Genomic DNA, 11,685 nt, shown 5'->3' on the forward strand with positions numbered 1-11,685 from the left:
ATTTTAAATTCTAATCTCAGATGTTCACAGAGCGGATTTGTCTCCCTTTCTTCCTGTTGACAAATACGGAGGCCTAAGTAATTAACTCTGACATGGGCCTTATCTCCCATTTGTATTTCTGACATGTTTACTGTTAACAACAAAGTTAGTCATATTGGTCACCGTACTTGAAAAATGATCACATTTCACTCATAAGTAAGTTTACTTTTATAAACACCCCCCCCCCCGACAAATTTCCCATTTTTATTCTCTTATAGAAATACATGAGATTTTGATTTAAAATATTTTATTTCTTCTTGGTAGGTAGGTAGGATCGAACCCAAAGCCTTGAGGCGAAGTTTGAAAATAAAGTGTGAAAAAAAAACGTGACATGTTAACCACTCGGCCAGCAAGAAAGAGTAACAAAAACACGTTTGAATTTATTTAAGTAGAAACAGATGTCTGCACTTAATGACTTCAAATAGTTAACTTTCACTGCAGGACAAATGGAAGTAGCGCGGAATTAACATTTGGGGTTTGTTTACCCAACTTTGACTTGTTTTGTTTCCTTAGCTTCAAATTGGTTTCGCTTTTATACGAAAAAGCCAAATCAACATTCGGTGATCGAAAAAAATCTCAAAAATAGCACATAAAAGTCGTGCAAATCAAAGATAGATGCGACCCCCGTTCTTAAGTCGTAGATATTATGATTTAAACAGCATATAAACAAGGAGTGACCCAACCGAGCGCCTCCTGGAAAAAAGCCTTTTGCAGATATACAGAAAAAGTGCACACACTAACACACATTTATGATTTTTTTAATATCTAAAAAAAAAAAAGAAACATTGAATGAAACAAAAAATATTCCCTTTGCATTTCTGATATGTTTGCTGTTAACAAGTTAGTCATATGAGTCACCGTACTTGAAAAATGATCACATTTCACTCATAAGTAAGTTTACTTTTATAAACAACCCGCCGACAAATTCTCCATTTTTTATTCTGTTGAAGCAATACATGACATTTTGATTTAAAGTATTTAATTTCTTCTTAATGCAATGCTTTTTTGTTAATATCAAGAAAAAACATTGAATGAAATAGAAAAAAATATTGTAAGCGTAGAATATTTACTGAACAGTATTTTCAAATTATGAGGTTCCACTTAAAAAAAATCAACGTGTTTTTTTAAAGGGTTTTAAACTTTTGCCTTTACAGATAAATTTGTACAAAACTTATTCGCAGTTTTGTCTTAAGTGTGTCAAACATTCCCAAAAAATTCTGACACACCTAATCATGGTCATATGTATGTCAGCTGCTACAGGTAAAATCAAAGAAAAGGCAAAGGCGGACCATACATCTTTCACCTTTATTATTTATTGGGCTTTTTTGACAAGGAGCAAGAATAGACTGCAAAAACTCCAGCTCGATAAGGGATGACTGTTTCTACAGTCGAAGCTGAGATTCTGAAAGATGGTGCCTGCGAACTAAATGAACGGCCTACACTCGGGCATTTTAACGTTCAACAACAGCTGATCAAACATATGGGTAGAAAGAGAATACTTAGCTGAACAGACAAAACCAAACATTTGTGTAGAATTAAAAAGCGATCTTTTAAAACAGCTCAAACTCACATATACTAGACCGTCACATAAAATACAGCAGATAGCTTTGTAAAGTATCTTAAGAACATGTCAGAAACTAAAATATACCCATTTGAATCACCTAGAGATAGGGTTTACGAGAATGTATGATTGAGTCTAGGAGTGTTGCGTTGCTCTTAGAAAACGCAGCGGATGATTTTCCAAGGTTATCAATCAATAGTTACATAAAGAAGGTCGCCATGTTAATAGCGAGTGACTTGCAAAACAGAATCGAATGACGGTTTTATCGTTTGGCTGTAGTTTCCCCCTTTTACTATCAACTACACCAAGGCATAGTGGAGGGGGGCGCTACTCGTTTCCCCAGGGTCACTCCACTTTCTCTGTCTTTAGTATGATTCGACCGAGGAGTGAATTCCAAGCTCTCAGTCCATTACTGAACACTCTAACCAGTGTGTTATATATGTTAGAGTACTTGGTGACATTTGATTTAAAGAAGACTATGTTGTAGTCTACAAGGAAGCAGTCCCATGGTAATGTGCTCCATAGACGAGGAGCTCTTACATGTTCAGAGAAATTTCTCCTGTGACTGGGCCCATGAAAGCCAAAGGAAAGTCTTCTTGACGTTTCTGAATTTTTTAGATGAGGGTTGATTATTTTTATTATTATTCGTCGAACTACTGTTCTCATCTTGAGTGTGATTTTCACAACGTTTCGGTCGATCTAACCTCCGACCTTCTTTAGGTGTATCTTGTCGAACCCGGGAGTGTTTCTGCTCGAAATTCTGTCCAAATTCCCGAGTTCGGCAGAAACATTCCTGAGTTCGACAAGATACACCTGAAGAAGGTCGGATGTTATATCGACCGAAACATTGTGAAAATCACACTCAAGATGAGAACAGCAGTTCGACGAATAATAATACAGAACGTCTTCTTGTGATGAAAAAAGCGGGAGTTTTTAAGTTATTCATCTCTGTTTTAGTAAAGCATAAATTATGTTAAAATGTGTGTGAAATTTATGTGAATTTTATATGAAAATGAGTTGAAAGTGATTAATATAAATCAGTGTTAATTTTTGCATAGAAGTAATTTTTAAATTCGGCTTGTTGGTATTGAGGATTAAGTAAAAAAAGATGAAAAGACTTTTGTTTAAAATGTTGTGATAGAAAGAAAATTTGGATTTTGACGATACATTGAGTTCATTGCTTAACGTTCAGGAGGAACATGAGTTGGAACAGATACATTGAGTTCATTGCCAAGGCTGCTGCAAAGAAGATGGGCTTAACAACCGTGCTATAAAGTTACTTACGCCTGAGAGTATCGTTGTCCTTTTATTTATGCCATGTATATAGTATTGTTGCCATATGCAGTATATCTGAATATATAATAACTATATATTTTAACATATATATAAAGATAAAGATATATGTCTTAATATATACACACATATATATAGATTAAAGATATATATATATATATATATATATATATAAAGATATATATATATATAAATATATATATATATATATATATCTTTAAATATATATATATATATATCTTTAAATATATATATTTAAATATATATATATATATCTTTAAATATATATATATATATATCTTTAAATATATATCTTTAAATATATATATTTAAATATATATATATATATATATATATTTAAATATATATATATATATATTTAAATATACATATATATTTAAATATATATATATATATATATATACATATATATTTAAATATACATATATATTTAAATATACATATATATTTAAATATATATATATATATATATATACGCTACTTTAATTGAAATACAGATATATTTACATAATATATATTTGCATAATATATATTTATTTAAATATTTATTTTAACTGTTCTTAGCCGTTAGCATGTCAGTAACGCAGAACAAAGACATCTTAGTTTTATCTTTTTCTCATTTTTAATTATTTTAGTCTTATGAATGGACAATATGTTGATAGGAAAACCTTTTCTAACACGTAATTAACGGACATTTAAAAACTGAAAACGTTTCATTATAACGTTTTATCTTTTTTTATCTTTTAATCTTTTTTAATCCTCATATATTTTCATTTTAAACTTTCATTTTTTGTTCATCCATTTTTTAAATCCACGTTTCAATCGTGTTTTTTAGTTTTTAATTTTTAACTTTTTCACTATTCATTCATTCTTGGATTTCTTAATGAATTGGACATTTGAAATTGTATTAATTTTGTAAAGAAATCCCTACAAATTGACCAAACTTTCAATTTTTGACATAAACAAAAAAGAAACCATCCAACTTTTTTATTGCCGTTTTCGTATTCAATTGTTTACAATGAAAGGTAAGATTGTTTTTCGATATTTTATTACTTTTAACAATGCAATGCATTTTACGTCAGTGTATTTATTTTATTTCTATGAACGTCTCGATTTCCTCTTTAGCGGATCAAGAAATTTAAACGGTAAAGAAATTGAAATGGTAAAATGTAGTTTTTTCACTTTAAATGACTGTCGACTGTGAAGTCATTTTAACGTTCAATATTTTAAATTGGTTCCTCCAAAATTGTGTACAGGAATTTATAGAAAGCAATTTACTATCTAAAAAAATATTTCTTTTTATTTTTAATTTTCTTCACAAACTAAAAATTTGGTACTCATGTAGAGAGTGATCCGTGCTGAAATAATAACGTTATTATTTAAAAAGCCATTCTTAACATTGGGAGTGTGTTTTGTACCTATTCTGTACTTTAACCTTACAATTGAATAAAAAAAAACATATCATAAAACTTTAATTAAACGTGGAAATACGATTTAAAAAATAGCGAGGATCACTCTCTGCATTAGCACCAAAAATTCATTTGTTTTATAAATGGATCCGGAATTGAACAAACATTAATTTAACAAACCTTTTTCTCCTTTCAGATTAAATTATAATTTAACTTTTTGCTGCTTATACAAAATACGGACCTTGCGTAATTAGTAACGCTATTATTTAGAAACCCATCCTTAACATGGTGAGCGGGAACTTAAAATAATAATCTGTAGTTTCATATAAAATTTAATAAACAACAAAAACCATAAGAATTGAATTCAACCTGAACATCCTATAACAAGTAAAAGGCAATGTAATCTGTAAAAAAGATTCGGAATAAATGTTTCTAATTATTATTATTAAAAAATATGAAAGTTTCTAAAAATATATATTAGCTGAGAAGACAAACAAAAAATTTAAAAACATCAAATATATAACAAGTAGACTTTTTTATTTTAAAGTTTTATTTGTTTCGAAAGTAAAGTGATGTCGAATTGCAAAGTTAAAAAGAAAACATGGCCGACAAGTATAAATGTCTATCTGTAGTTTTTGTTTTCATGATTGAAGTGATTATCGAGACTTCCCAGTTGAATATTTGAATGTCGGCTATCTTGTCGTTCTAACTAACCAACTCGTCATTACTTGTGTGCTTTTAATTAAATAGACGCTTTAAAACATGTTCACACACACACACACACACACACACACACACACAAACAAAATATCCAGGTAGGTAAAAAAAAGCACGACCATCGTAAGAGATGGCCTTTCAGCTGAAAAACGACGTCATCGTCGAGGTTCTAGCAAGCAAGGTAGTTGACACACTTAGACTGTCAATAATGAGCAGGAATTTTTACAGAAAACTTCAAAGTTGGATTTAATAAAAGTAAAGAACACGAGGAGTTATATTGACAATCCTCCAATATTAACCAAAACGGGGGGGGAGCGTTTCCTTAAGCGTTAAAAAGCAATTGACCATTTCGTTGGATTATGGTTTTTCAAGATTAGAATACGTTCTTTATTTACTTATAAATTACATTTAAAAAGAAAAGGATGGAACATTTTTTACTGATGTTGTCGTTCTCTTTGCGACAAAAATTGTTCATAAGGGAATTCGATGAACTGAACTCCATAGCGTTTTTAGAATTATTTAATCAAGAAATTCAAGTTTTACGGTATCGCTTTTATTAAATTGTTAGGTGAAAGTACAGAATATTTACAACACACTTTCCATGTTAAATGATAAGTTTCTAAGCAATAATTCATTATTTCAGCACATAGCATAACATACAAGATAAGTTTTTTTTTATCCATAATTTCATGGAAAAAAAAAACGTGCTAATAAGAAAGAGATAAACATTTGAAATAACACACGTTTTTTTTTTTTGTCTCAAACATTTCATGACCTTTGCTGTATTTTCTTAAGAATTTAATGGCGCCGTCGTATGAAAAACAATGAATTCAGGAATATCTTATGTAAAATACGGCATTACTGAAAAATGCTATTTATGTAAACATTTGAAAATGATTGTACTGTTATATAACTTGATAAAAATACTACGAAACAATTTGTTCAATTGTAAATTGTAATAATAACGTAATTATTTAGAAACCCAACCAGAAGAGGTAGGGGACTCCATTTAACTATTTTGAACTTAAACTAACAATAAATACTATGAATTTGAATTTAACCTGAAACTCCTATCTAAAAAAAACACGGTTCGTAAACTGCAGAAGTTCCCACAGAAAAGTTTAATTTGTGTTTTTATTTTTTGCTAACAATATACTATAAAAATTGAATTTAGCTTAAATCCGGCAGTCTTGCAGTTAAGTCCCGGCAAAGTTCGACAACTCTTGAAGTATTTTACACGAATATTACATATTATTTTTATTAGTTTTAAAAAAAAAAAAATACGTAATTAATATAAAATATATAATTAATATAATTTCGACAAATTATTAAAGCATAAGACAACAACATTTTAAGAAATGTTTAATTTTCAAACTTGTTTTATTTTGTATAAATTTATGTTTTGTTACGTGGTTCATTACTTCACATTTTATTTTGTTCGTTTTTCTGTTAAATAAATAGTTATAAATACGGCGATTCTTTTCTGGGACGCCAGGACGCCAGCTTGCCAAAAAGTACGCCGCGGGCCAAATTTCATTCTGTCATGAAAACAAATTTCTACAGAAAAAAAACCCTTATTTTTATACTTTTATCTCGCGAATAAACATGAAAATATATATTGAAAACCGCGTTTATTATTTTTAATATCCAACAACGGTGTTGAAGTCAATGATTTCGATTTTAAAACAAAACTAATTTTTTTGATAAATCTCTCTTTAGCGTACTCATGAATAATTTTTTTTAAAGAATAATAATTGAATAAAGTTTATTTTTACAAGAATGCTTAGACATTTACCTAGCGAATAAGCATAAAAACATATGTGAAAAACCGCGTTTATTATTTTTTAAAAATCCAAATTATACATAAGGTCTGAAGTTGACTTCTTTTTTTTTCTTCCTTAAACGAAAGTGACTTTGTTTGATAAAATTGTGTTTGGCGTACTCATGAATTATTTTTTCTAAAGAATAAAATTGAATAAAGCTTATTTTTATAAGAATGTTCAGACATTTACCTAGCAAATAAGCATAAAAAATATATATGAAAAACCGCGTTTATTTTTAAAAAAATCAAAATTATACACTGCGTATGAAGTAAGTTTCGTTAAAAAAAAAAAAAAAAAAAAAAAAAAACTTGATACCCGGTGTTGGATCATCTGCAGTTTACGGACCGTTTTTTTTTTTCTTTTTTTTTTTCGATAGGAGTTTCAGGTTTAATTTAAATTTATAGTATTTATTGTTAGTTTAAGTTCGAAATGCCCCGTTGTTGGATATTAAAAAATAATAAACGTGGTTTTCAATATATAATTTCATGTTTATTCGCGAGATAAGAGTGTAAAAATAAGTTGTTTTTTTTCTGTATAAAGTTGTTTTCATGACGGAATGAAATTTGGCCCATGGCGTACTTTTTTGCGTCCTGGCGTCCGAGAAAAGAATCACCCGTTTTTCTGTTAAGACAATAATACACTTTCTAAAAATTGTTTCATTTTTCTGTTAAATAAATAGTTATAAATATATAAAAATGTATAGTTTGTTCGTTTACTTTATTTAATCAAGTGCTTACTTCTAATATTTAAAATTACATATACTTTAATTTTTTTATTTTAAAGCTTTTTTTTTTACAGTGATCACCACTTATCAAGGCCCGGAAGCCACTCAGGGATAAGGCTTATTGCAAGTACATTAAGTTAGTGAGGAGATTTTCTGAAGTGTTTACTTAAGGGGGCGGTTCATTAGGAATTTGGTTACATTGGACTTGAAGACATCCAAGTTGTAGTCCAGTGGGAAGCAGGCAGACGGAACAGTTCCACAGGCGTGCAGTTCTAAGAAAGAAGCTTTGTTCATGGAATCCGCGTTTTGATTTAAGCACAGATATAGAGTGGGGGAAATTTTTCACAGTGGATTCAGCTAGACGGGTGTTTTTCGTGAAAGATTAGCGAGGGGGGACCAGAGATTTGAGTTCATACGAGCATCTGCCATGGAAATAACGATAAAACAAGGATAGGCTCGCAACGTCTCTTCTGTGGGAGAGAGGTTGCAGGGTAGAGAAAAGGGCATCCCCCACTAAGCCACGAAGTCTATTTTGTACTCTGTCAAGGCAGGATAGGCTGTTTTTAGTAGCTCCTGCCCATATATGGCAACAGTATTCCATCCTTGGACGTACTTGGCTTTTATATAGATAGAGAATTGCATCAGTAGTGAGATATCTTCTGGAGCGGTAGAAGGATCCCACCATCTTTCCAGCGACCTTGGCAACAGACTTGATGTACGTGTTCCATTTCAGATCAGGAGTAAAGGTCAAACCCGGAAGCTTGTCAAAACATGGAGCCTCACCCAGACGAGAGCCATCCATCACAATTGATGCCAGCTGGGGATCAGAGCGTTAATGATGTAAGGATAGGAGTTTGGTTTTGGATGCATTAAAGGTAACCATCCACATCTTCTCCCACTGAACCACGCGCTCGAGATCAGAGGAGAGAGAATCAGAGAGAACTTTGTCATTTACAGCCTTTGATGTGTTGCCGTAGATGGTTGTGTCATCAGCATAGATGTCAAAGAATGATTTAAGTATGTGTTTAGGGAGGTCATTGATGTAGATCAGGAAGAGAGTTGGGCCCAGGATTGACCCCTGGGGGACTCCAGCATTTATATTGCAGGCCTCCGATTTTTGTCCATCGACCACTACTCTTATCAGCCTATCGGAGAGAAATGATTTAATGATTGAGAAAACATTTCCTGTTATACCGTAGCTGGAAATCTTGTGAAGTAGACCCTTATGCCATACCTTGTCAAAGGCCTTTGATATGTCAAGAGCAATTGCCCTAGAAAGAAAGCCTTTGTCAAGAGATTCACTTATCCTGTGGGATATAACCGTCAGCACATCTGCGGTAAATCTTGCAGAGCGGAAGCCATATTGTGTGTCACTAAGAAGGTTATTCCTGCTGAGGTGGTTGACTATTTCTCTATTTAATATGGATTCCAGCAACTTACTCATAACACACAGGAGACTTATAGGTCTGTATTGAGAGGGAGAGCTAATAATTCGTAATATTCGGGATTTGACGGTGTAAACTACTGATGTGACCCTTCAAGAGTTGTCGAACTTTGCCGGGACTTAACTGCAAGACTGCCGAAAATCCTAACGAAAATAGTACTGTCTTTATTTTGCATATACTGAAGAAAAATATAGTATTTTAACAGAAATTAATGGCACCGTAGTATGAAAAACAATGGATTCATAAATATATTATATGGAATACGGCAGTACTACGAGGTGTACCATAAAAAGTATATTATGAATTTTTAATCCGGAAAAATTCTATTTTGAAAATATAGATTTAATAAGTGTGCGGTGTTTCTTGGCAATTTGCATCGTGCAGGCATGTTCGTAATTTTGCAAAAGTAGGTAACAACTGTTTGTTAATACAGAACAACTATTTTTAGCATCCATAGTCGACCACAGGTGAATAAATATTAAGTAACAAGGAATTGTTGAAATAAATGATTGTATTTTTAGCAAAATGCGCAGTTATTATCTTCTTTTTTTTTTGTATCGATTCGTCAGTCTTTCATGCTTAACAGTATATTAGCAATATTTGGCCACTAAAAGAAAATGAATTTATTTAAAGGTTTTTCGTAAAATTACTGAAAATATTGTTTTGCTAATCTGAAAGATAATAATTACTATAAACATAGGCACCGCCAAAACGGGGGGGGGGCAGGTCAGTACTTTTTGACGGACCGTCTTAAAAATCTACCAAAAATCAGCTAATTATCCGATCAATACAAAATTTTCAGCGATTATTAAGAGAAGAATGAACTTTATAACAGTGTACTTATTTTTCATAAACGATATATATATATATATATATATATATATATATATATATATATATATATATATTGCTTACAACCCCCCTTGTTTTGAAGTAGAAACAAATATGCTTAAAATAATCATCTGAAACTGAACACAACATTTTGTGTTGTTGTAAGGGACAGAATTAAAGATTAAAAAAAAATGTTTGCATGCCTTATTTTGACGTCTGAATATCAGAACTTCGATTATGTTTAATTATCCCGCTTTTGAGTTTTGAAGTGTGAAATTCGGTGAATATGTTAAGTAAAATAATTAATTTAAGTCAAGCAAAACAAAAAAAACAAATTTTTTTTAAATATTTATACGAAAAAAGCCATTTTAAAATCTTTGATAAATAAATTAACAATTTTTTTAGCGAGCCGAATAATGCATGACCATTATTAAACAGGGCATGCTTTGAAGAATCGATACAAAAACAAGAAATACTATAAATTTTCATTTGATCTGAAACTCCTTTCTAAAATAATAACACGGTTCGTAAACTGCAGAACTTCCAACGGAATAGTTTTTTTTTCATCAGCAATATATGAAAGTTGTACGTCCTCTGTAATGTTTTATTTTCGTCTGCTTAATGTTTTTCAACAGATTATTATCGAATGGTCACTAATGTACCAGATTATCCAAAATATTTTTTTTAAAAAGAAATAATTAACATTTTTAAGGGGTGTGCTCCGTTTCTAATTCAACGTTCTAACAAATCGATGCCCCATTTAGAGCAGTCTTGCACTTTACGCCCGGCGAAGTCGAAAGTAAGTTCGACAACTCTAGAAGTGTCATATCAGTATTTTACACCGACAAATCATGATATTACGAAAAAATATTTAAATATTTAAAAAAATATTTTATTTATTTCAAGTTTTACGCTTTCGTTTATTACGCACGGCAAAGTTTCACAGTTTTAATATTTTTAAATTATTATTTATTAAAAGTGTAGGACACTTTGTTTAATTTTCAAAGTTGTTTTATTTTCGGAAGTCTTGCAGTTAAGCCCGGCAAATTCGAAAGTAAGCCCGACAACTTTAGAAGTATCATATCTGTATTTACACTGTCATATCACGATATTATGAATTATTAAAGTTTTAAAACATAAAATTAAAAAAAAATATTTAAAAAAATTATTTAAATATTTTTTTTCTTTTATTACGCACAGCAAACTTTCACGGTTTTTAAAAAACCTTAATTTTTAAAAAAATTTAATTTGAGGATAAAACTCTCAAATACGGATATTACAAATAATTAAAGTTTTATCACGATATTATGAATTATTAATGTATTCAAATATTTTTTAAAAATATTTCTATATTTTAAAATATTTTTTAAATATTTTATTTCACGTTGTACGCTTTACACACGACAAAGTTTCAGTTTTTTTGTATTATATTTTGTTTTGTTAAAACAATAATACACTTTCTAAAATTGTTTCTTTTTTCTGTTAAATAGTTATAAATATATAAAACTATGTATTTTGTTCGTTTACGTAGGTGTGTCGGAAACTGCGTGAAAAATATTGAATAATTCGACACCCTGTCTTTCCAAGCTTATAACTACTCGAAATATGTAATTTAAACCCTAATTTTTGTTTTCAATAAAAGGAGCAAGGACCAAGGTTTCATTAAAAAAACAAACAAAAAAATAACGTGATTAACAAATAAAAAGGGTTTAAACTTCGGATTTATAGTTAAATTTCTAAAAAAAAACACTTTTTTTTTGTTTAAAATTTTAATATTATTATTGATTGATCTTTTATTTTCAATTTGTGATATATAAAACTT

This window comes from Euprymna scolopes, chromosome 46 (assembly GCF_053919585.1).
Source record: "Euprymna scolopes isolate OS-2025 chromosome 46, ASM5391958v1, whole genome shotgun sequence".
Classification (NCBI taxonomy): domain Eukaryota; kingdom Metazoa; phylum Mollusca; class Cephalopoda; order Sepiida; family Sepiolidae; genus Euprymna; species Euprymna scolopes.